The sequence below is a fragment of the Lutra lutra genome, chromosome 4 (assembly GCF_902655055.1).
Source record: "Lutra lutra chromosome 4, mLutLut1.2, whole genome shotgun sequence".
In the NCBI taxonomy this organism is placed as follows: Eukaryota; Metazoa; Chordata; class Mammalia; order Carnivora; family Mustelidae; genus Lutra; species Lutra lutra.
In genome coordinates, this window is record NC_062281.1 from 153,038,601 (window position 1) to 153,065,807 (window position 27,207).

Consider the following 27,207-nt stretch of genomic DNA (forward strand, 5'->3'; position numbering starts at 1 on the left):
CCAGACTTCAAGCTCTATTACAAAGCTGTCATCATCAAGACAGAATGGAACTGGCACAAAAACAGACACAAAGATCAAGGGAACAGAATAGAGAGCCCAGAAATGGACCTTCAATTCTATGGTCAACTCATCTTCCACAAAGCAGGAAAGAATATCCAAAGGGAAAAGCACAGTCTCTTCAATAAATGTGCTGGGAAAATTGGACAGCCACATGCAGAATAATGAAACTGGACCATTTCCTTACACCACACACAAAAATAGACTCAAAATGGATGAAAAACCTCAATGTGAGACAGGAATCCATCGAAATCCTTGAGGAGAACACAGGCAGTAACCTCTTCGACCTCAGTCGCAGCAACTTCTTCCTAGAAACATCGCCAAAGGCAAGGGAAGCAAGGGCAAGAATGAACTATTGGGACTTCATCAGATCAAATCTTTTGCACAGCAAAGGAAACAGTCAACAAAACCAAAAGATAATTGACAGAATGGGAGAAGATATTCGCAAATGACATATCAGATAAAGGGCTAGTATCCAAAATCTATAAAGAACTTATCAAACTCAACACCCAAGAAATAAATAATCCAATCAAGAAACATAAACAGACATTCTGGCAAAGAAGACATCCAAATGGTCAACAGACACATGAAAAAAATGCTCAATATCCCTCAGCGTCAGGGAAATACAAATGAAAACCACAGTGAGATAACCACCTCACACCAGTCAGAATGGCTAAAATTAACTAAAGTCAGGAAACAACAGATGTTGGCAAGGAAGGGAGAAAGGGGAACCCTCCTACACTATTGGTGGGAATACAAGCTGGTGCAGCCACTCTGGAAAACAGCATGGATGTTCCTCAAAAAGTTGAAAATAGAGCTACCCTACGACCTTGCAATCGCACTACTGGGTATTTACCCTAAAGATACAAATGCAGGGATCCAAAGGGGCACATGTACCCGAATGTTTATAGCAGCAATGTTCACAATAGCCAAACTATGGAAGGAACCTAGATGTCCATCAACAGATGAATGGATAAAGAAGTTGTAGTATATATATAATGGAATACTATGCGGCCATCAAAAGAAATGAAATCTTGCCATTTACAATGACATGGATGGAACTAGAGGGTATTATGCTGAGCAAAATAAGTCAATCAGAAAAAGACAATTATTGTATGATCTCTCTGATATGAGGAATTTAAGAGGTAATCAGGGAAAAAATGAAACAAGATGGGATCGGGATACCCGTAAGAGACTCTTAATCTCAGGAAACAAACTGAGGGTTGCTGCGGGGGTAGAGTGGGAGGGATAGGGTGGCCAGTTTTTTGACATTGGGAAGGGTATGTGCTATGGTGAGTGCTTGGAAATGTGTAAGCCTGATGATTCACAGACCTGTACCCCTGGAGCAAATAATACATTATATGTTAATTAAAAAAGAAAAAGAAAGATTGGACATAGTAAAAATGTCAGTCCTTCTCAAATCAATCTCTAAGTTGAATGTGATTCTCGTCTAAGTTCTTTTTTGTAGATCTAGATCTCTAGATCTAGAGATCTAGAAGCTTATTCTAAAATTTATTTGGAAACAAAGGAACTAGAATAGCTAAGACAATCTTGAAAAAGAAGAATATGGGAGGAATCAGACTCCCTGCTTTTGAGATTTATTCTGTAACTACAGTAGTGAAGACTGTGGCATTGGTAGGGGGAACAGACACATAGATCAATGGAACAGAAGACAGAACCCAAAAATAGATCCACACAAACACCCAAATACAAAAGTCAATCAATGGAAGAAGAATGGCCTTTTCAATAAATGACTCTGGGGTAATTAAACATCCAAAGAAGCAGGAAAAAATGAACCTCAACCTGAATCTCACACCTTCTACAAAAGTGACCTCAAATGGATTACAGGCTCTGATGTAAAGTGTAAAGCTATAAATCTTGGTGAAAAAAAAAATAAGAAAAAATGTTCAAGATCCATAAAAGAAAAATGGAAAAAAAAAAGGCACTTCATAGATATTAAAACGTTTTGCTCTCTGAAAGACCCTGTGAAGAGGAGAAAATGGCTAACTACAGACAGGGAGAAAATGTCTGTGAACCCCACAGCTGACAAAGGGCTGGATAAACATTGCTCAAAATTTGAAAGTCAAAGTAAAAAACAACTTAAGTTAGAAAGTAGTAAAAAGGTGTGTAGAGACTTTTCACTGAAGAGGATGCATGGATGGTAAATAAGCAGATGAGAAGATGTTTAACGTTGTTAGCCATTCGGGAGATGCAAATTAAAACCACAGGGCTGTGTCACTACAAATCCATTCCAACGGCTAAAATAAAAGAGGACAACAGCAGATGCTGGTAAGGATTCTGAGAAACCGATCTCTCACACATTGTTGGTCAGAATGTACATCCATTCTAGAAAACAGTACAGCAGTTTTTAAAAGATTGAACCAGGCAACTCCGATAGAAACCAGCAATAGCATTCCTAGGCATTTATTCCAGAAAAATGACAACTTACATCCATGTAAAAACCTGTCCATAAATGTTTACAGCAGCTCGTTTGTAACAGTAAAAAACTAGAAGCAACCCAGATGTCCTTCCAAATTTTTTTACAAATGCCAAAAATGCCACTAAATAACCATTCTTGTGACATGTCTTCTTTTATACATGTGGGAGCTTAACAGACACTGCTGGATGCTTGCCCATAACCCATTCTCATCCTCTAAGCTTATTTTAATGACTGAGACAGATGCGATCACTGCTCTCTTTTTTTTTAAGATTTATTTATTTATTTATTTGTGGGGGGGCACACTCAAGGGGAAAGGGAGAGGGAGAAGCAGACTCCCCGCTGAGCAGAGACTGATAAAGACAATGACCACGACAGTGACGACAATGACCCAGGGCTAGATCCTAGGACCCTGAGATGAAGGCAGACCTTCAGGTGACCTGAGCTGAAGGCAGAGTTTTAACCGACTGGGTCACCTAGGCGCCCCAGACACCATCCCTGCTCTTACAGAGCTCAGGGTTTGGGGGAAACATTGACAAGTAAACAAGGATGAATAATTGATTGCTTCATTAATGGGTTGTTGTTAGAAACCTCTCTGAGTTCACAGCTACCCCAACCCAAAAAGGTGCCAAACTCAGTAGCTGACATCACCATTTTACACAGAGGAACTTAGGACTTTTTTACATTTTTATGTAAAACTCATCACAAAAGTTTCCAAAGGACTAGGTGACAGCCCCAGGAACCCTAATTAAATCTCTCTGATTTAATTAGAAACACTGAGTTTCTCTGATCAATGGAGCAAGGAACAATTTGCCTGACTTAATTGTTTTGTAAAAAAGATAGTTTTTCAACCTCTTCTTGGAGCTATGTATTAATGAGTCCATAGAGTAAGTGAGGTTATGAAGAGCTCATACAACTAGAGTCAGATAACCCGTTTCCCCACTTCTCCAGAGTTAGCCTTTATGTAACTTCCTTGGGTCTCAGTTTCCTCACTTGTAAAAAGAGACTGCAGGAAAGTACCCACCTGATTAATAAAGCAATTGTATAGGTTAAATAAAATAATGCATACTAATTCACTCAGCACAATGCCTAATACACAGCAATTTCCCTATCCCATGATCGTAGTCGTCTCTTATCCATGGGGGGATACGTTCCAAGATCCCCAGTGGATGCCTGAAACCACAGATAGTTCTGAGCCATATATATAGCCTGTATACACACACACACACTATACATACAAACCTGTGATAAAGTTTAATTTATAAATTAGGCACAGTAAGAGACTAACAACAGTAACTAATAATAAAAGATTGATTATAAAACAAGAACAATCATAAAAGTCATGTGAGTGTGGTCTCTCACTCTCAAAATATCTCATTATAATGTACTCATCCCTCTCCTTCTTCCTCCTCTTCTTCTTCTTCTTCTTCTGATGAAGTGACATGATAACGTGTCTATGTGATGCGAAGACATGAGAGAAATGATGTAGACACTGTAACATAGCATTAGGCTACTACTGACCTTTTGAAGATCTATCAGAAAGAGGACCATCTGCTTTCAGCCAGTGGTTGACCATGGTCACTGAAACTGTGGAAAGTAAAACTGTGGATAAAGTTGGGGGGGGTGTGCGAGGAGAGACTATTGTGTATAATAGTGAAACCTACAGATTATTTCCTTAGAATGACTCTTAGGAGGAGTAGAAGTACAAATCAAAGACCTTGAACATTTTTAAATCTCATGATTATCAAAATATTTTCTACAAATAGCTAGACTAATCTGGGGAACCTGGGTGGTATAGTCAGTTGAGCAACCAACTCTTGGTTTCAGCCCAGGTCATGATCTCAGAGTCATGAGATCGAGTCCCACATGGGGCACCAAGCTCAGCACAGAGTCTGCTTAAGTCTCTCTTCCTCTCTCTGCTCCTCCTATTCATGCTCTCTCTCTCTCGCTCGCTCTCTCTCTCTCTGAAATAAATAAATAAATCTTTAAAAAAAAAGAATAGGTAAACTAATCTACATCCCCACCCGCGATGTAGAGAGCATCTATCTCTCCTTATCCTTGACAGCTTTGTGTGCTCTTGTTTTAAAGTCTTTGTAACTGGGGGGCACCTGGGTGGCTCAGTTGGTTAGGCATCTGCCTTCAGCTCAGGTCGTGACCCCAGGGTCCTGGGTTTGAGCCCCAAGTCAGGCTCCCTGCTCAGTGGGGAGTCTGCTTCTCCCTCTCCTTTTGCCCCTCCCCTTCTGCTTGTGCTCTGTCTCTTCCTTTCTCTCTCTCAAATAAATAAATACAATCTCTAAAAATAAAATTTTTATAATTCGACAAAAATTTGTATATTCCTTTCCTTTGTGTTTCTTTGATTATTAGCAAGTTTGGAAAAATTTTTAAATGTCTGTTAGCTATTTGTATTTCCTCCCTGGTGGATTATTGATTAATATCTTCTACCAATATAATTATCAGGATCTTAGTTTTTATTGACTTATAGAAGCTCTTTATATATTAGGGATATTAATTCTTCGAAGGTAGTGTGTAATTTACTAAATGTGTGTGGAAAGGTTGAGAGCAGTTCTAGTGGTTTGTCATTGGAAGGGTAAGTAATGTTTATGGGATGCCTGTGACCTTTAAGACTTTTAATTCTGCACAGATGGTAAGGCTACATTTTTTTCTCTTTTTAACTACCTATATGTAATTTTCCATCCTCCATAGATCTGAAGATACAACTGCTATTTATTATTACTAGAGTAGCTATAGTGGGTCTCACAGGTGTCCGTCTTCTTACCCAGTGTGAGTGTTGCTGACAAAATTCTCCTGTCCCCTTCCGAACAGAAATGAACCAAACAAGAGCACCCTCAACCAGAGAGACTATACCACTCCTTCTTCCGTTCCACTTGTCAATAGACTTCAACCAATAACAGGCTGACCTTTGAGTACAAAAGGCCCAATCTCTTACTGTGAAATGGCAAACTTCATGGTCTAGAGCTTCCCCGTGGGAGCAGGCTGGAACCAGACTCTGGAGGAGACCTCATTCTTGCTTGTCTTTTCTCCTCTGCCTTATGCCACTTCCCTCTCTCTCCTTCCCCTGGGAGTGTTCTCCCAGTACATCTCTTGAACAAGAATCCCTGTCTCAGGCTCTGCTTCTAGGAAATCCAACCTAAGGTCATGGCCTTTCCAGGAATAGACATTTCTGTGTGTACCTGTGTTCCCCCAACCATTCTGAGACGCACTTTTTTTGTGGCTACCCTGAGTATACAACTACTTGCTTTTCCTTTATGGTTAAGTAAACCAAGTGATGAATTGTTCAGTAGCTTGTCCAAGGTCAGCCAGTATGTTAGTTAATGTTTACTGAGACCCCGGAGGCAAAGTAACCTGAATGCGAACTTTGGGCCAACAGCAGCTAGAGCTCTGGCTTGGCCGGTGCCCTGATGAACTGAGATCTCACAGCTTGTTCCCAACCTCAGAGCTGGCTCTCTTCTGTGCAGAAAATGATTCACACTGGCTGGGCAGCTCCAGTAGAAGGTACAGAAAGTGCCTCAGTCAGAGGCCCAAGAGACTGGGACATACTGGTTTGCACAATCCTACATGGTTGGAAGTGGGGAACATCACAGTGATTCTATAATCTTATGGGGAAGCTGAGGCCCAGGAAAGTAAAATTACTTAGGCAATGCCAAGCAGCAAGGTAGTACAGCCACAGCTGGCCATTCTAGCACAGGGGAAAACTATGGACCTAACTGTAATTTCTTTGCCTTTGATTTCCCCCTTATCTCCTAACCTAGCAACCGCTTTTCTGTTCCTTCCTTGCCGCTCAAGCTCAGGCCTTGATTGATTTGCCGGAAAGCCACTGTCCTTCACCTCCTCGCCAACCTTGCACGGCTGCCTCATCTGCCTCAGTTGGTCTTCTCAGCTCCTGCTCCCAGCTCCCCAGGTGCTGCTGGAGAAAGCAGCACGGGCAGACAGGTTCATGGTTTCCCTATCAGTAGACCCCACCTCTGACAGCTGTAGCTAGTTCATGGTTTGCTCTCTCTCTCTCATTCCTGTCCCTGCTCACCCCTGAAAACAGGCACACTCTTTACAACTTCTTTGAGAAAAGACAGATAACAACAATGTACGCACCCTCTGAGCTGTCCATCCTGCCACAAGAGAATTTACATCAGCTCCCAAATACCTCATCTTTTCTCTGCCCCTTTCACTGTTACCACAATGGCTCCTGCTCCTGAGGGGCCCAGACACTTGGTGCAGACCCTCGTCTCTCCAGCCTCCCACCTTGCTTTCTCACCACCACCGATAAGCCTGCAGACTTGCTCACGTTCCTCCCATACTAAAAACACACCAACCAACAAAATGCTCCTTAATTACAACCCCTCACTCAAGAGCCAGTGGCCCAGGTGACTGAGGGGGCCAAAGTGGCCATGACCGGGTCCTGATCTCCTCCTCAGCCCCAGCAGCTCCCACTCCCCACTGCAGACTTGCTCCTCTGGTCACATGGACGGGCTTCTAGTCCCCTAAGCACAGGACGCTATCTCTGGGCTTATTGTCTTTGCCCATATAAGTCCCTCCTTCTGGAACATCGTCCCCCTCCCACCTTCTCTCTTCCCCCAAGACTCAGTTCAGCCGCTGTTTCCTCCAGGAAGCCTGGTTTGACAGCCTAAAGCCATTCTACCACTTATCTAAGCGGAGCTTCTCCCTGCCTGGGCGTAGCCCTGGGCCAACTACCACTACTCCCCTGACTGCACGAAAGCCACACTGCGTGTTTCTGTGTCTGTAGCTTACATTAGCCCCAGAGAAGCCCAGGCAGGGGTATACCCTGGCTTGAATGGGATACCAGCACCGGCACATGGGGATTTCTCAGAACCCGCTTATTCCCCTTGTGCTTCCTGCTCTGGTGGTTTCAAGGACTGTCCCCACCCCCAACCCCCCCCCACCTCCCCACCCCGGCCGGGCTTCTACAACCTGGTGACAATGCTACGTCAATCCAAGTAGACTATGACCTTGACCCTGCTGCATAGTGCTGCCACTGGCACAGGATCCGAGCTCAACCACCAGAAAGTGATTGCTAAAGAAGTCAGGTCCTTTGTATTTTGCAACCGCATGAAGGGGATTCGTGCAACCAGAACGTTCTTTAAAAAATGTTCCCTTTATCTCCTCCATTCCCTGACATGTCACAGCTCCTTCCACACCAGGGTCTTCAACACTCCTGCTCATCTTTGCTCTCATTTTCTTGTCCTTTTGTCATCACTGTGGCCTAGAAGAGCAAGACCGGCAGAGCCAAAGCCTCCACAGAGCAGGGGGACAAGGGACAAGTTGAGCCCACTCATTCCGTCTCAGGAATGGATCCTAATTCACCTGTCTATTTGCATCCTATTTGCGGTGTTTCTAATGTTTTACTATTGTGAGATGTGTCTCAAAGAACATCTTTTTTTTTTTTGTATCTTTTTTAATTTTAAAAATTTAATTTTTTTCAGTGTTCCAAAATTCATTGTTTATGCACCACATCCAGTGCTCCATGCAATACGTGCCCTCCATAATACCCACCACCAAGCTCACCCAACCCCTCACCCAGAGAGATTTGCCCCAGCACTTCCACTTAATAGTTTTTGTTGTTTTTTAAAGAGAGAGAGAGGGACTGCGGGAGCAGGAGCAGGGAGGAGAGGGAGAAGCAGGTTCACCCCTGAGCAGGAAGCCTGACATGGGGCTCAATCCATGACCCTGGGATCATGACCTGAGCTAAAGGCAGATGCTTAACCACCTGAACTACTCAGGCGCCCCACTTACTAGCCTGTTAACTTTGACCTGGAACAAATTTCTTATCATCTCTCTGCCTCCATTTCCCCAGATGTAAAAAGATAGAACAATTCCTATGTCACAGGGTCACCATAGGGAGCTAATGAGACAAAAACTGCAAAGTACTTAGAACAACTGGCAATCAAAGCTTCTGATCAGCTTAAGGTAACAAAATTAGTGCTGAATTGGTATAATTCCAGATCAAAGCAGAGGAGCTTCAGAGTTTAAGAAGAGTTTACAGGGGGACTCGTGGCTGGAGTGCTAAATCAATCAGTGGAACATATGAGTCTTGATCTCCTGGTTGTAGGTTCGAGACCCATGTGGGGTAGAGAGATTGCTTAAAAATAAAATCTTAAAAAAGAAAAAAGAAGAAGAATTCATGGAAAACTCACCATGTGCCTGGCAGTTATCCTTGAGGGGCATTATTATGAGAGGACATTACCTTCTTTTTCTGACAAGGAAACAGATGGGCTCGCCATCATCACTTTGCAAGCAGGTAACAAAGCTGAGATCCCAACTCAGTTGATCTGATAACAGAACTCAAGCTCCAGTGTCCTTAGCCATTCCCAAGGTGATTAAACATGCACATAAATACAGCAAAAATCTGGAGCTCCTCTCTACCCTGATACACCTCTAAGAATCTTCAAATTCCAGGTGAGGAACCACTGGCATAAATAAATCCCTTTCAAGATACTAATCACTTTTTGTTTCAGTGTTTTATTTTTACCACTTAAATCTAGATAGTTTTTAAAATGGTCTACTTCTTTTTTTTAAAGATTTTATTCATTTGCTTGAGAGAGAAATACACACACACACACACCTGCTTCCCTGCTCCCCCCTGCCCCCACACCAAACAGAGAGCCCAACGTAGGGCTTAATCCAGGACCCTGAGATCATGACCAGAGCCAAAGGCAAACTGTTAATGGAGGTAGGCACCCAGGCACCCCCCTACCTCCTTTAAAACACAAACAAACAGGGGCATCTGGTTGGCTCCGTCGGTTGGGCATCTGGCTTTCGCTTGAGTCATGATCCCAGCGTCCTGGGATCAAGCCCCACATCGGGCTCTCTGTTCAGCGGGGAGTCTGCTTCTCCTCTCTCTCTGCCTGCTGCTCTGCCTACTTGTGCTCGTTCTATCAAATAAAGAAATAAAAATCTCAAAAAAAAATAAAAATAAAAAACAAACTTGGTTCTGTATGTTTTCCCCCTCTTTGTAAGGGACTACAGTATTTAAACTGCACTGCCTGAAAATACAAGGAAGTTCTTCATACACCATTCATTCACTTGACTCTAAATACTCCCAGGCCATATCAGTACGCAGACGTCAGTTTTCTCTAACTCTGAGAAGTGTGTAAATACTCTCCGTGGCCCTATTTTGCATTCCATCCTTTTTACTCAACAGACGGTTCAGACCTGACCTGCTGACACAATTCATGTCCTTGTCTTTTGAAATCGGCTCTGTTTTGTTCATGGGTAACAGCTCACCTCTCCACCTTCCAATTTGGGGTCCACGTGATGAATGAGAGCTCTAAATATTTGGGGGAGGGTGTTGGTTGTGTTTTAACAATTGACCTTCTTTCCTTTTTAAGTTACTTACTTGGGATATTTTCCCCGTAGTGGGAGCGCCATCCCCCAGAGTAGAAAAGTATAAGGAGGAAAGTATGGATACTGTACTTGGGCCTGTGTTTGAAGGTTTTCCCTACCACCCGCTCTCAGGGCTTCCTAAACTTGCTAAATGGAATGGTAACAATACCATCCCCACAAAGATTAACAGTAAAATGAAGGACTTAGACACAGAGTAGACCCTAACTAAATGAAGGCAGCTGTTGTTGGCATTACTAATTTCAGGCTTTTTTTTTTTTTTTTTTTTTTTTTGCAAGTTACCATCTGACTTTCCGGCATGCATAGTAAATATTTACTTAACTAATTAAGACTTCATCGTTTAGATTGATCTTATTTCAAGTGTTTTCCCTTTACAGTGTTTTCTTTTTAACCGGGCTTCCCAAAGACAGCACACCTTCACTCAAATATTAATGGGGGAATTTATTAGTTCATAACAAAATGCGGGAGGAGGAGGATCATAATAAAAGTATTTAGAGCTTCCCTTCACATCAGTGCCATATTAATAACTACCATTTATTGCTGTCAATCTACATGCCAGGTCCAGGGCAAGAAGCTGTATGGTGTTTCCTGATGTAGTCCTCACAGCTGTGCAAGTTATGAATCACAATGACCATCTTCAAGATGAGAACACTGAGTCACATTGATGTCGTGGACCCAGCTATTCAGATGGAAGAGGCTGAGACCAGTTTCAAACCCAGGTCTATGTGATGCTAAACACACATGCTCTTTTTGACACCAGACTGCTTCCCAGGGAATGGGAATAAGCATCTCCAAAAAAATCATGGACATGGGGACGCCTGGGGGACATCCTGGGTCATGCTAGGATCTCCCTAGAATCTGCTGTTTTGACGAGCATTCTTTGCTGGACACCTACACTGGGAACCACGATTTAATTTGATATTCTCATCCCCAAGGCCAACATTGGGTCGGTTTCGAGACGGCTCTTGGATACTAAGTCCCCCCCACCCCCGCTCCCTGCTACTTATTGACCTTGGACAGCTCTCTGGATCTCCTCTAATCCATAAGCTGAGAATAATAATAGAATCTAACTCAAAGGGTTCTAATTAAGAAAATTTAAAAAATTAAAAGAGCTAATGCATGTACAAGTTCCTAGAAGAGTACTCAGGATCCTGTTAGATGTTTAATAAATGTTACCTAGTATTATAAAAATAACATGTTCTTATTAAATGAGGGTCTAACCTATTTCCAATCTAGGTGTCCTTGTCCTGCTCTCTTTCCTTCCCTGCATGGTTCCCTCATCCTATCCTTCATGGGACAAAAGCTGCTTAGAGACTATATCTGCCTGGGGATAGGAATTTGGGAAGAAAACAAAATTAAACCAATCAGGCTATAAAAATTCCTCTTTGCAAAGATGGCTTTGAGCCAGGCCTGCTGGCAGTCAGAGTGTCAGGACCAAGGGGAGATGAAGGGTACAGTTCTTCCAGAAAATGCCACTGTCGGGATTGATCTCTGGCATGAAGTCAGAGCATGTCGCCTCTGTGACAGGGCAAGCCAGACTGGACAGTCAGCCTTTGTTGCCCCAGAGGACCCCGCAGAGGTCAGGCCCTAGCCCCCAAGTGTCAACCAGTTAGACTGTCCCAGCAAGAGACTGAGGGCAGAGCCAGAGCCACAAGGTGGGTCCCCGCTCACAGGGCTGGGCAGGCCAGACCAGGATGTGACACATCCGTCCCGAGCTGGGCAGAGGGATGCTTCCCCCAGGTACCCTGAGGCAACGTAACAACCATGGGTTGACCCAACCATGGTCCTGAGAGGAGCCCTGACCGGAGCCAAGGTCAAGGTGGGGAAAGAGAGCCCAGTCTTCCAGGTAGTGAGAAAGCAAGTGTAAAGTCCCAAGGGAGTAAGGTGGGTGGAAGAGTGGATGGAGAGTGGCTGTGAGCTGGGGAACAGTGAGCTGGGGGGAGGATGGTGCCGGCTGCCGCTAGTGGTGTGGGGACTTATCACTCAGCACCTTTGGGCTGTGTTGGGGAATTTAGTTTTTATCCTAGAGTAAATGAAACATTTTACACAAAGGAGACACATGACCAGATTTGCATTTTTAAACAATTCACTCAACAAATATTCTTGAGCACCTGCAAAGATCATGCAAAGCGCTAAGAAGACTATTAGAACAGATACCCCTCTCTGAGCACTCAGAGAATATTTCATTAGAAAAGCTTGATAAATGGAATATATAGGATTCAACGGCAGAAGAGGGTGTTTCCTAAGTGGGATCTGAGAAGACGCATGAAGAAGGTGGAATCCGCATGTGGAGACTTTCACACACATAAGTGTAACATAGCCTACACGTCGTGTAGACACCACACTGTGACACTAGCATCTGACTGCCTAGGCCAGAAGCCTGGCTCGAGCACTTATGTAAGAGTTGTGAGACCTCAGGCAAATTGCTTAACCTCTCTGTTCATTAGTATTCTTTTTATTTGAACCAGACCTTAAAGGAGAAGAGGGATTTGGACATGCAGAGTGTGTATGAGGGAAGGGGGAGCAGAGATGGAGGACAGAATGGGGAAGAGCATGAGTGAAGGCACAGGGGGCTTGAAGTGGGAGAGCCACGCCGCACGTTTGGCTGGACAAAGTGTGTTGGGGAACTGTGCCTTACGAAAGGGTATTAACACTTCTCCAGAGCCCTGAGTGGCTCAGTCAGTTAAGGTCATGATCCCAGGGTCCTGGATTGAGCCACACCCAGGTCAGGCTCCTTACTCTGCAGGGAGCCTACTCCTCTCTTTCTGCACCTTCCCTTCCCAACCCCACTCATACGTGCATACTCTTTCTCAAATAAATATATCAAATCTTAAAAAAAAAATTTTTTTTTGGATTTTTACCAGGTGCCAGAGCTCCACACACGTGACTACATCTCACCTTCACAACCACACCGCCAGGGAGCTGGGATTGCCTTCCTTTTATACTCAAAGCGACCATTGTTCTAAGACAGCGAGCAGCTTGACAAAGCTTATCAATGGGATAGAGATGATTCGAACCCAAATCCTCTGACCCCAAAGCTCACACCAGCCTCGCTATGACCATACTCACACCATCCCCACACCCACCCCTACCCCCACCCCCAGAGTGAAAGAGCATCTTTTCCTGAGCGGGCACCCCACCCTCCCCAAGCACATCAGGGACCACTCCCACTAAGGACACGGGACATCGGTAGCCTGAACCACACCTGGGAAGGTGGTTCAAGAAAGGGAATTCCAAAAAACGCTTTGAGCAAAATGATCCTGTCAGACAATGCCTCCCGAAGGAGGCCCTTTGAGGAGTTCCACATTCATTTGGATGTGTAAGATCTCTGGAGGTTTTGAAAGCTTCAGTCACATTACTTTATATTTACACCTCTGAGTTACCTTGGAGTAGTAACAAATTAAGCCCGAATCAGCCATTCACGCTGAATGATTTTATAACACTTTCTCCGCTCCCACAGCCTGGCTATTTTAAATGCAAGCTACTTGCCTAAGGAAGCAGATATGTGAAATCTGCATTAAAAGAAGGTGCATTAAAAAAAAAAAAAAAGGGAGGAAGAAGGTGCATAAACTCCTCCAAGATCCTCAATGCTTTACTTCTGGAATTCCTTCTTCAGTGAGTCTCCTCATTCTTGGCCACATAAAAAGAAGGAAGCATGGGCAAGAAAAGAAAGGTTACTTCTATCCCCCCAAAGCATTCATCGTGTGCCTTTTGTGTTGCACAGTAAATTCTGCCATGAAAACAACCAACCAACCAACCAGCATGTCTTTGAGAATGGAAATCGACAGTTGAGTGAGAATTGACATTTGGTGAGTTTAAAAATAGACACTCCAATAGAAAGAGCATCTGCCCGCTAAAAATACGAAGCAACACAGGCCTGCTGCACTCTGGGTGCACTGACCAGGTTATTAGGCTATTTAATAATGCCCTATTTTTAGGGCTGTGAGGCAGGGAAAAACAGGCTGGCTTCAGCGGCTCAAATAAGCACATAATGCAAGGACATACAGGGTACGTCTCCCAAGCACCTAGAATCAAGGGCTTGTAAAAGAGAACCAGGTTTTCTGTGGCAAAGCAATGATGTGGCCAAGACTTCCGTGGCTTGCATAGGCTGCTCAAGCTAACGGGGAGGAGAGTGGGGGAGGGTCATATCCATTCTCATTTTGCTGGTAGATACATGGATTGTTAACATGGAAGAGACCTGAGAGACTACCTACATCCTGGACATTTGATGTCCGGGATTGGCTACCCACATCTGAACCCTCTGATTCCTACGAAGGGGAGCTCCCCATCTGAGGAGCGTTGACGAGCCACAGAGCTGGCCTCCCTCTCTAGGAAGCTCTGCTTTCCAGTATCCCCAGCAGCGAGGGCTCTACCATATGACCCAACTCCGGAGGATATCCGATGCCCCTGCTCGGGCTTTTGAGTCAGAAGTGAGTGGCTCAAAGAAGGATGGAGAGTAGAGAATTCTTTCTAAGGGTAGCAGCAAAGGCAGCAACATCTAGTTCCCAAGGGAGGCATGACCAACCGGCACTGGACACCCCTGCTGACAGGGACACTGACTGTGACAGCAAGCATTCAGGACACATTGGCCACAGTATCCGCATGGAGTCGGGTCCCTCACTGAGATTCTGGCCCTGGTTTTGCCTGGGCAAACTTCCTTGTTCTTACTGGTTCTCTGGGTCTGGTTCTTTAGGCTTCCTGGTAATCCTGTGAGCTGGCCAATATCCTTTCCATCAGTTCCTTTTCTTCTTAAATTGCCCAGAGGCAATATTTGTTCTTTGCCACTAAGAACCCTGACTGCTCTAACAGCCCAACCCTGTTATTTTACAGATGCCATTAAGAGTGTGAGGGAAAGACACCCGGCTAGTTAGCATTAGATCCAGGCCTTGAAAGCAGGTGACCCAATACAGCTCAGCAGGCTTTCGCCCACATGGCACATATAGTCTTAGAGAAGCAGAGATGTGCTTTGTCCCTGAGATGTGCTTGGTCTTAGATGCCTCGTCCACAACCACCATCAGAGCGGGACATTTCCATTCTTTCCTGCCCACGGGTCCCCACGGTCACGGCCTACCCACCAGATTGTTTACATCCTTCCCCAGTCATTCCAAATGTCACAACCTACCTACCCTCTGTCACTTTCCCTCTAGGCCTTTCCCGGCTACAAAGTCTTTCAGGCTTCCTTTCTTCCTAAAAATACTGAGTACCTCTATGTGCCTGACTCCACACAAAGCCCTAGGGATCCTATGGTGAGGAAAACAGAAACGGACTCAGACACCATAAATACACAGTGCAGAGGGGAAGACCCCACATTAATCAAATAATCACGCAGGCATATAACCACAACCACAATAACTACGAAAGGAAAAGTGTAGGTTCTTATAATAGCATTTCACTGAGGGCCCCTTTCTAGTTTGGAGTTCAGGGAGACTTCCTGAAGATTAACATTTGAGCTGAGATCTAAAAGTCAGTTAGGTTTGTTTGGGGCAAGGAGGGGAGGGAGAATTCTAAGCAGGGTCCTGATGCAGAAGCACAGAAGTAGGAAGTGAAAGCAAGCCCATGTGCCTGGCGAGTGGAAGGCCCAGGTAAGGTTGGGCTAAAAAATGAGGGTGGGGACAGGTCACTTAGATGACTACAAACTTCGTGAAGGGTTTGCTCAGGGCAGCAAGTAGCCTCTGAATGATTTTGAAGCAGAGGCGCGACAGGGCCCTACTGTATTTTGAAGAGACAGCTGTGGCTGTTCTGTGAAGAATGACTTGGAGAAGAGACGAGAGTGAGCCTAGGCAAATAAATTAGCAAGTCATGGCCACAGTTGAAGGCAGACATGATGGTAACTTAGAGTCGGGAGATATGATCAGCCTGGGGAGAGATGCAGTAAAATCAACAGGCCAATTGCTGGATGGTCAGCGGAGTTATCTGCCAGAAGAGACAGTATAAAAAGGCTGGTTTTGAGAGGGGATGCCATGAATTTGGTCTCAAGTAAATTGAATTTGAGGTGCCTTTTAGACCTTTGAATGGAAGTGTTGAAATATATGCATCTGAATCTCAGGCGAGAGGATTGGATGAAAGATACATATCTGAGGGTTGTTATTATTATATAGGTAGTCATTGAAGCCACAAGTGTGGATGAGTTCACTGAGAAAGACAGTACAGAGCGAGGAAGAAAGAAGCTTAGGAAATAGCCTTTAGGAATCACATTTAGGGGCACCTGAGTGGCTCTGTCAATTAAGTGTCCAAATCTTGATTTTGGTTTAGGTCTTGATCTCAGGATCATGAGATTGAAACCCACATGGGGCTCCATGCTGGGCATGGATCCTGCTTGGGATTCTCTGTCTCCCTCTCCCTTTGCCTCTCCTCCCCCCCACTTAAAAAAAGGAGTTATAATATTTAAAGATCAAATAGAGGGGTGCGATCCAGCAAACAATACTAAGGAGTAGCCAAAGAAGGAGGAGAAAAACCAGGAGAAGTTTTCACAAACACCAAGTTAGCAGGTGGAGCTGGCATCCACAGCTGAGAAGTCAGGGAAGCTGAGGGCTGAAACAATGGCAATTGGTTCAAGCAACACAGAGGTCAGTGCTCATTTCAGGGAGGATCATTTTTATTGCATGACGGGGGTGGAAGCCAGGCTGAAGTGAGCTGGGAAGTGAGAAGAGCCTGGGTGGTAACCACATAATGATGTCAGGGAATCAGGCAATCTTTCTAGAAGTTTTACTTTGCAAGAGGAAAATGAAACATGGCGGGGCTGGGCTCCAGGGGGACTTCTTCAGGCTACATGAAGCTTGGGCATTTTTTAAAATGCTGATAAGAAGCATACATAGGACAAAAGGGATCGAGTATTTTCTATAAAATTGATCTGAACATTGTTAATGGGTAACATTAACATCGCCCACCTCCCAGGAAATTCTGATGTTTCTATACATGGATGTTGGATGACAGAGCCCAGGTAATGGGTGATGTGGGACTCTCTGGTGTCAGTTACACTTTTCTAGTGTCATCACACTGCCCCAGCAGACGTTAACTCCTCTATCCCACCAGACACTTGATTTGTGTCTATTGCGATGCTCCCAGTGTTGCGATGTGATTTATTGTCTATCTCTCCCGCTCATTGTATATTCCTCATTTTGTACAACATACATTGTATGTTCCACGTTTTACCCATATTTATATCCCTGGGCCAAGAATAGAGCCCATAGAGCAGGGCTCTGGCATTGCTCGGGTCACATGTGCCAGAATTGAGCAAGATGGCGGCCCTGCCTGACCTTCTGCGCCCGATAAATGTTTATTGGACAAATGAATGAGCAAATAACGACAACCACAAGGTAGAACGGGGCCTCTGAATGCGAACCCTGGAGCTCAGAAGGTATTGTTCACCCACCCGTGTCAACCGCAATTCGTCCATGTGGCTAGCCCTGTGGCAAGATAATCTGTGTCTTGAAGCAGTACGACTTCGGATGCTAAGAGGTGCCAGGAGCAACTGAGAGGAGGACGCCACAAGGCTTGTTTTCAGAGACAGAAGCGTGGTGAGCTAAGTCAGCGCTTCTTGGGCCAAGGCAATTTCTCAGAGAACCCAGGCCTCTTAAATCAACCCTTGCCTGAATTTCTTGCAAAAAAGAGCAACGTTTTGGTAGGAACAGGTGAGTAAGTATCCCCAACGTGGTGCAATTGCTTCAAGCCCAGGCTGCCTGCAGCCTCTGGAGATCAGTGTCAGGTGTGCAGTCTTCCCTTCCTCCCTTCATTCCTTGCAGAATCCAAGTCTGGGCGGTTTCACTGAGAAAAAAACAACAGCCACAGCCACGGAGTTCTACATCTGCTTCCACCTTCTCTCCTGAATTGTCCTATCCAGAGTAAATCTGTTGCTCCAGAGTTTTCTTTCACCAGAAATACGGAGCGCACTGATACTAATTGGCAAACTTCACTCTCTTTGCCACTAACTGTCCCCCCTCCCCGACACACACACTCACCTCCTTCCTGTGCCTGCTCTGTATCCCAATGCGCTAATGTTAGAGCCATAAACGTGGGCTCCCGTGCCCTCTGGGTTCCAACTGGGTTTGACACCAGAGAACTAGACCCATTCCTCCATGTGCCAGTAAGGACTGCACCCCTCCAGGATCTCAGCCACTGACTCCAGGGAGCTCCTCCTTCATGACTCCAGCTCCCGCAAGGCCTAAGGGGTGGCAGAGTCTGCCCACTATAGCTAGCCCCCGGAGCCTCCACAGTCCTTGGGCTTTCCTTAACCTGAACTTGCCTCTATAAATCACCGTTTTGTCCAATCCACTTCCAGATTCCATCAGTGTGCTTCTGCTTCCTGCCAGGACCCTGACTGACACACCTGCCCTTGTCCCCTTTCATGAGAGGAACAAGGGATAGACAATTGAAAAGTTAGATGGCAATATGAGTCACAGGACAATAATAGTCACGGGAAATGTTTAAGCACCTGTCAAGCAGGGGCTTACTTACATTTCCATCCTCCTAATTTACGAAATCCAGTTTCCCCCATCTGCCTCAGAAACACTTTTTCGGCGGGGGCGGGGATATAGGCGCCACTCGCCTTTCTCCCCATTGTGGCTAAATTTCTAACTGAAAGATATTTTCGAAGGTCAGTTGATCTAGATTCCCCCCCACCCCGCAACACTGAGCAACACTGATCAACAAGGAGAGGTCTCTTAATTTTCAGTGAATTGGTTTCTATAAGTAGGCAGTGAGTAAAATTCTGAAATAAAAACCTGTGTCCTTTCCCTCCTTTCATGATATTCCGGGGCTTGAGTCTCTTCCACAGGAAAACATGGAGAAAAGCTAGCTGGTGACACCAAGCTGTTAGTGACCTATGACAGCTCTTCAGAATCCTAAAATGATTCCAAAACACTTTCTCTGGTTTTCTCATACAGCAGCGTCTCACTCCTCTATCCCCCCAACTCTCTCTATCTATCTTTGTCTGTCTGTCTCTTTCTCTCTCTCATGCGCACACACACACACACACACACACACACACATCCCCTCATCTTTCTTGAGATTTTCTTTTCACTGGAGCAACTGGGTATTGCTTATCCCTCAGACTTTTATGCAGCCCGTCTTCCACCTAATCTGTATTCCTTTCCTCTAACTCTGCTGACTTTCTACCTTTCTCATCTCTTATTCATAGTTATAGCTATACTGCTCCAGGCAAATCTCTTTGGCTCCCCAAACTTTCATTTTCCATTAAAGGAAATGCTGTGGCAGTGGTTTGTAAATCGTGAATTATTTTTTTTAATTCAATTTCTGAGGGATAGGGCACCTTATAGAAGCTGACAAGCAGGCATCTTAGGTGTGACTTTATGATTTTTGAGACAAGAGGGTTGGGGTAAAGACATACACTCCATTAAGGCTGATGGATTTCTTCATACCGTGCATGCACTGAGTACACAAGTGAGCTTAGTCACAGAAGAACAATGATTCGCACCTCCCCTGAAGAATGAGGACAACACCTAGGTAAAAGAGCAGATGAATGTGGATTTTTAAAATGTACAAGCAGGGATGCCTGGGTGGCTCAGTCAGTTAAGCAGCTGCCTTCGGCTCGGGTCATGATCCTGGGGTCCTAGGATCGAGTCCCGCATTGGGCTCTCTGCTCAGCAGGGAGCCTGCTTCCCTCTCTGTTGCTTCCCCTACTTCTGCTCTCTCTCTCTCTCTCTCTCTGACAAATAAGTAAATAAAATCTTTACAAAAAATAATGTACGAGCATCCCATATTTCACCTTGAACAGCTTCCCAATGCCTTGCCCTAGAATTTAAGATTTCTGTGGTGAATTCCTGAGTCATCTCTCATATTGGGTTTAGGAATAAGGCACAGAGGCCTGCGATTTAAGGGTACAGGGCTCAGATAGAGAATATATATATATAGTATATATGTGTGTATATACATATATATATGCATATATGTGTGTATATACATATATATATGCATATATGTGTGTATATACATATATATATGCATATATGTGTGTATATACATATATATATGCATATATGTGTGTATATACATATATATATGCATATATGTGTGTATATACATATATATGCATATATGTGTGTATATACATATATATATGCATATATGTGTATGTATATACACACATATATACTATATATATATATTCTCTATCTGAGCCCTGTACCCTTAAATCCCAGGCCTCTGTGCCTTATTCCTAAACCCAATATGAGAGATGACTCAGGAATTCACCACAGCCTTTATATCTTCCTCCTTTTATTCACAAAAGATTTACCATGCACCTACGCTCCAAGTGTAGGAGAAGGACAGGCTAACCCAGTCCAGAGCTGACTGGGACCCGAAGGGTAAGACCACCTCACTCCACCACGAGTTAGCATTGCCTGAGCCATGCTTCCAAACTAGCCCCTATCAGTAATGAAGGTGGTATTTTCTCTTATCTTTACCCTCTTATCCTATTTCTTGAAATTATTCAGAACCCAAAGGAGGAAGAGAGGCATTACTTACTATGAGTGTGTGGCAGGGTGTGGGGTCCTTGGAGTTGAGCACCAGGCACGGCCTAAACCACAAGCGAGAATGCTGTGGCTAAGACAGGAGGGTCCAGGTTGTCATGGAGTCTGCATTCTGATGGAGGAAGACAGATGATGAACAAAGACACACGGGATAGGGACCAGTGCCAGCGAGAGTGAGCTGTGTGGTGAGATGGAGAATATCGGGGTGGATGGGAATGCTTCAGGTCGGGGGGAAAGGGGAGCTTCTCTGAGGAGATGACACTGAGGGGATGACAGGACTTGCAGCTGATGTAGGGGAAGGGTTTTTCAGGAAGGAAAGAACAAGTGAACCGTCTCAGGGATGTGAACAAGCTCAGAGAGCACGGGGTGTGCAAGGGAAGACTTAGTATGGCTTCAGCTCAACTAGTAAGATGAAAGGTGAGAAGAGGTCAGAGAGCAAAGCGGGGAGCAGATGATCTATGGTAAGGAACTTGGATTTTCTTCTAACTGTGATGGTAAGCCTTCTAACGATTTCAAGTGAGAAACCTGATATGATCCAATTGATGTTTTTTTTAAATATTTTTATTTTGAAATAATTACAGATCCACAGGAAGTTGCACCAAAAACTAACAAAAACTACAGTCAGGTCTCAAGAACACTTCACCCATCCTCCCCCAGGGTATTTATAGACCCACGGCACAATAACAACACCATGAAACAGACATTGCTACAATCCGCAGAGCTTATCCGGATTTCCCCAGGATGCATGTGTTAATCTACAGATAATGGTTCGAGGTGATTTTCTACCATGTACCTTTGCACAACGACCACCATGATGAAGACGAGAGCTGTTCCCTTTTGTTGCCCCTTTATAGCCATGCCTACCCTCTTCCCACAGCTAAGCCTGGCAACCACTAACCTGCCTTCCATCTCTATAATTACAACATTTTGAGAATATTACATAAATGGAATCATACAGTATATAATCTTTGGAATTGGCTTTTTGCACTTGGGGTAATTCCTTTGGGAGCATCCAACTTGTTGCCTGTGTCAAGAGTTCATTCCTCTCCACTGTGGAGTAATATTCCGTGGCATGCGTGGACCACAGCTCATCGTCTACTGAAGGACATCTGGGTTCTTTCCAGTTTTTAGCCATTATGAATGATTATGAACATTTGTGTGCAGGTTTCCTTGGAAACGTATGTTTTCATTTCTCTGGAACAAATGCCCTAGGGTGCAATTGTTGCATTGTATGGTAAGTCAGTTTATTACTTGTGGATTTAATTTACATTTACCCAATGGCAAATGATGTTGAACATCTCTTTTGTCATTATTTGTCACTTGTATTTTAGTAAAGTGTCTCTAGGTGTTGTTTTGCCCATTTTATAATCGGATCGTTTGTTGAGTTTTACTGTTGAATTTTGAGTGATCTTTGTGTATTGTAGGAAGAAGCCCTTTGCAAATACTTTCTCCCAATCTGTGGCTTATCTTTTCAAATCTTCTAAACAGAGTCTTCACAGAGCAAAAGTATTTAATTTTGATGATGTTCAATTTATCATTTTTCCCTTTTTTGGATTGCGCTGTTGGTGTCAAGCTAAGGAGTCTTCACTTCATCCTAGGTCCTGAAGATTTTCTATGTTTTATCTAAAAGTTTGTAGTTTTATGTTTAACATTTAAATCTTGGCCCTATTTTGAGTTAGTTCTGTGGGATTATGCCACAGTTCTTCTCTTTTCCTTTCTTATTTTATTTCATTTATTTTTTTGCCTATTTATGTCCAGTTGCACTGGGCATTTTTTGAAAAGGCTACCCTTCTTTCATTGAATTACTTTTGCAACTTCGTAAAAAAATCAGTTGGACAGGGCACCTGGGTGGCTCAGTGGGTTAAGCCTCTGCCTTCAGCTCAGGTCATGATCTCAGCATCCTGGGATTGAGCCCTGCATCGGGCTCTCTGCTCAGCAGGGAGCCTGCTACCCTCTCTCTCTCTCTCTGCCTGTCTCTCAGCCTACTTGTGATCTCTCTCATTCTGTATAAAATCTTTTTTTTTTTAATCAGCTGGATATATGGATGGATCTAATTCTGGGTCCTCTATTCTGTGCCATTGATCTACATGTCTGTCTGTCTGCCAGCACCGACTGTCCTGATTATTGTAGCTGTATAGTAAACTTAACATCAAATAGAGTGATTCTTCTCAAGTTACTCTTCTTTTCTAAAATATTTTGGCTGTTCTAGGTCTTTTGCCTTGACAAATAAATTTTAAAATAAGCTTCTCTAATCTACAAATCTCTTGCTAGGATTTTGATAGGAGTTTCCTTAAGCCTGTAGATCAACTAGAGGAGAATTGACATCTTCACTGTGTTGACTTTCAGTACATGGATAATGAATGAAATTTACCTACTTTGATTTTTTTCATCTATGTTTTATCCTGTTTAGCATACAAATCCTGTACATGCTTTGTTAGATTTATATTTAGATTATAGGTAAGTGTGCCATTTTCTGAGGAGCTGTTGTGAATAGTAGGGTGGTTTTAAATTTCAGCCTCCACATGTTCCTTGTTAGCATATAGAATTTTATGTGCGTTCGTTTTGTAACCTGATACCTTGCTGGACTTACTTGTACTAGGATTTGTTTTGTTTCATTTTCTTTTGTTTGGAAGGGGTTTTTTTGTTTGGTTGGTTTGGGTTTGTAGGTTCCTTGGGTTTATCTACATGATAGACAATCACTTATTATTTGCTGTCTGCAATGTCTATAAACATTATTTCTTGTCTGAAAATCAAGACAGTTTTATTCCTTCCTTGCCAAACTGTATGTCTGTTATTTCTTTTTCCTGCCTTATTGTGCTGGCTAGGATTTCCAGGGCTATGTCGAAGAAAAGTGGTGAGAGTGAGCATTCTTCCCATTTTCCTAATCTTAGGGGGTAAGCATTTAGTTTTTCCACTGTTAAGCATAATGTTACTTGTAGAATTTTTTTTTTAGGTGCTTTTTATCAAGTTGAAAAGTTTCCCTCTATTTCTACTTTCTGAGAGTTTTCATGAGTGGATATTGAATTTTGCCAAATTTTTTTCTGTATCTATTGATATGATCATGTGAATTTTTTTTTTAAGATTTTTTATTTATTTGTCAGAGAGAGAGGAGAGTGAGCAAGCACAGGCAGACAGAATGGCAGGCAGAGGCAGAGGGAGAAGCAGGCTCCCCGCCAAGCAAGGAGCCCGATGTGGGACTCGATCCCAGGACGCTGGGATCATGACCTGAGCCGAAGGCAGCTGCTTAACCAACTGAGCCACCCAGGCGTCCCATGATCTTGTGAATTTTTTTTCTTTAACCTGTTAATATGAGTTGTATTCATTGATCTTCAAATATTAAACCAGGCTTGCATCCCTGATATAAACCCTATTTGGCTATTTTATATATAGATAGATAGATAGATACATATATATCTATATATATAGATAGATTTTTTTTTTTTCCCACATTGCTGGATTCACTAAGCTAATACTTTGTTGGGTATTTTTACCTCTAAGTTCATGAGATATACTGATTGATTTATATTTTTAAAAGATTGCTCTGGTTTCTTTGTGGAGAATGGATAGAAGGGCAAGGCTGGCAGATGGTCAACTAGTTAAATATTGTTCTTTTCTCTCAGCCTTGAGCTCCCTCTTCAGTCTTAGTCTGCATTTGCTTCTCAAATTGTGTTTACCTCCCCTGGGTCCAAGGAACACCACAGTTTCATTGAATATAGCCCTGGTGACCCTAAGGCACCAGCTCTACCTAGTTTGCTCCAACTCCAGTGAAAAGGAATAAACTCTCCACTCCAGCCATGCAAGTCCTGGTGTTGAATGTGCATGGTACTATACTTAGGCCCTACCCTTCCTTCAGGATCTTATTCAAGTCCTAGAACCTCCTCAAAGATTTCCTCACCATTCCAGTCACTGGTGACTGCTCCCACCTCTCACCTCCTACAGATCTTACTGTCCATGCTATTCATTGCCTTTCATTAATTCACTTATGCAGTCAATAAACATTAATTGAGCACTTACCATAGTCTAGGCATTTTGTAGATACTGGGCACAGCTGTGAGCAAAAGAGATGCAATGAAATTTACGGTCTAGTGGAGGAAACAGCATTAAAGTTTCACACAAGTATATTTGTGTATATATTCCATTTGTGTGTATATGTCTATGTGTGTGCCTATATATAGGGGGAGAGAGAGAGATACAAATCAAGACAAATGCCATGAAGAAAAAGTATGGGGTGTTCAGAATAGACTACTTGCATTTATTTTTTCTTTACATATTACAGTTTAATTATAAGCTTTTTTGAGAACAGAGACCATATCTGATACTGCTTGGTCAAACTCAGAATCTAACCCACAGTTAATAAGCAGTGGGTGTTTATTATGGATGATAGTGGCCATGAAGGAAAAAAGAGTATTGTTTGAGGATGATGCTTAGGTACCAGGAGCTGAAGAAATGGCACTTGTCTTCGCATTCCTGCAGAGAATAAGCAGTCTATGGTCGCCTGGGTAGCTCAGTGGGTTAAGCCTCTGCCTTCGGTTCAGGTCATGATCTCAGGGTCCTGAGATCGAGCCCGGCATCAGGCTCTCTGCTCAACAGGGAGCCTGCTTCTCCCCCCACCTGCCTCTCTGCCTACTTGTGATCTCTCTCTCTCTCTCTCTCTGTCAAATAAATAAATAAAATCTTTAAAAAAAAAGAATAAGCAATCTATAGAATGTGTTCTTATTACTTTGGTTTAAAACACGGTCCCCCATCGCTAAGTATTTTATCTCTAGAAATTGTTTTGAAATGCCTACCGATTTGCCTCCAATGTGCATGCATCCTCTGCCCAAATTATGTTTGCTAAGATTGTGCACAACAATGCGCTGATAAATCTTTAACAATAGACTCTCTTGAAACAAAAACATAACGAAGTCGGAGCATTTGCTGATTTCTGTGGTGCAAATACTCTCACCATGGCCCGTTCAACGCTACCAGCATGACGTCACTAAACACAGAGATGGGAGGAAATACACAGAAGCACATTCCCACAGATAGAGCAGATGTAACCTCGAAAAGCACAATTAGTAGTAAAATGTAGTAAAATATTAGGAGATGATGAGAGGTTGGGGTTTTTTTTAGTATTTATTACCTTTTTCAATATAAGTTATTGAGTTATAAGTTCATATAATTCAATTTTAATGACCATATTTATTAGTTGGCTCAAAATATTCCTAAAAATTTAACAATTGGCTCTCATGAAATGGTAGGAGCCAACAGCAGCACCTCACTGATTATGCAGCTTAAGAGACTCATCTATGTCCCCAGTGAGATCCCACCAGGTTGAGTGGGTGAGACACAGGGGAGAAAACAGAGTTGAATTTTGCCACTGACCCTCAACTCTCTCTCCCAGCTCTGTAGAACAGCCTAGAGTCAGACTTAAAGCTACAGTGTGGCAATACCTGAAGTTAGCTGGCCAAAGCACTGTTTCTGACCACCTCTCCCTTGTCTACTTCAACTATGAAGGCTGGAAAAGCTAAGCATTCATTTTCCCAATTTCCAGTGATGCTTGATGAGTGCCCAATGAGACATGAAACTGCTTCAGGGGCGGGGGCCGATAGTGGTCTGGAAAAGCTTTTTCTTTTCTGATAAAAAGAGTCGATTGAGGGCGCCTGGGTGGCTCAGTGGGTTGGGCCGCTGCCTTCGGCTCAGGTCATGATCTCAGGGTCCTGGGATCGAGTCCCACATCGGGCTCTCTGCTCAGCGGGGAGCCTGCTTCCCTCTCTCTCTCTCTCTCTGCCTGCCTCTCCGTCTACTTGTGATCTCTCTCTGTCAAATAAATAAATAAAATCTTTAAAAAAAAAAAGAGTCGATTGATCTTTTACCCTCCTTCCTATTTCAGATGTGAATATGATGTCTAGAGCTTCAGCAGCCTTTTAGAACCATGAGGCAATATGCATGAGGGAAAGGCCAAGGGACTTGAAGAGCTACTAGCTGTGGGTTCATTGGTCTCCTAGACTAAAACCAAACCCGTGGGTTCTGTAGACATAGTGCTCTTTGAGGGAGAAAGCACTTATTTTTTAAAGCGCTTATGTGAAATTTTCTGCTATTTACAGCCAAAACTATTCCTAGCCCTTATAGGAATTAAAGGTAAATGGTACAACAGGGATGGTATTGGGTGGTTTTCATCCTCTTTGAGTTTCACAACAGTATGAGAGATGACATTTATAAAAATATATAATTTATCATGGCTAGTCACACTTTAAAGGAAGTGTGTTTTAAAGGAAGATTTGACAGAAGTGCAGCTATGTGGGCCTTAAAAAATTAATTTCATGGGCACTGGGGTGGTTCAGTTGGTTAAGCAGCTGCCTTTGGCTCAGGTCATGATCTCTGGGTCCTAGAATCGAGCCCTGCACCGGACTTCCTGCTCAGTGGGGAGTCTGCTTCTCTTTCTTTTTCTCTCTTCCTCTCCCCACCTCTTGTTCTCTCTCTCTCTCACTCACTCTCTAATAAATAAATAAAAACCTTTAAATAATTAATTTCAGTGCAAGTTTATAAAGGTTTGAACACTTATCTTTCTTCAGTAAATTAAAAGCACATCACACAAACATTTACTTTGGATAAATTAGACACAAACTGCCTATTGGCAGACATAACAGAGCATCCATGCCTACATCCTACCAGGGGACTAAGGACATTTGGTTGGATTAACAAACATTTTAATAAAAACTAACAACTTGTATCAAAGTTGGCCTGCTGTTTCAAGGAGGTAAAGAAAAGGCTCCTCCCCCTTGGGGCTGGGTGGTGGCATTTACCGAGGAGCAGAATGGGCTTGCTGCGGTGTGGCCTGGTCCTCTCCTGGGCAGGCCAGAGGCCTGTGGC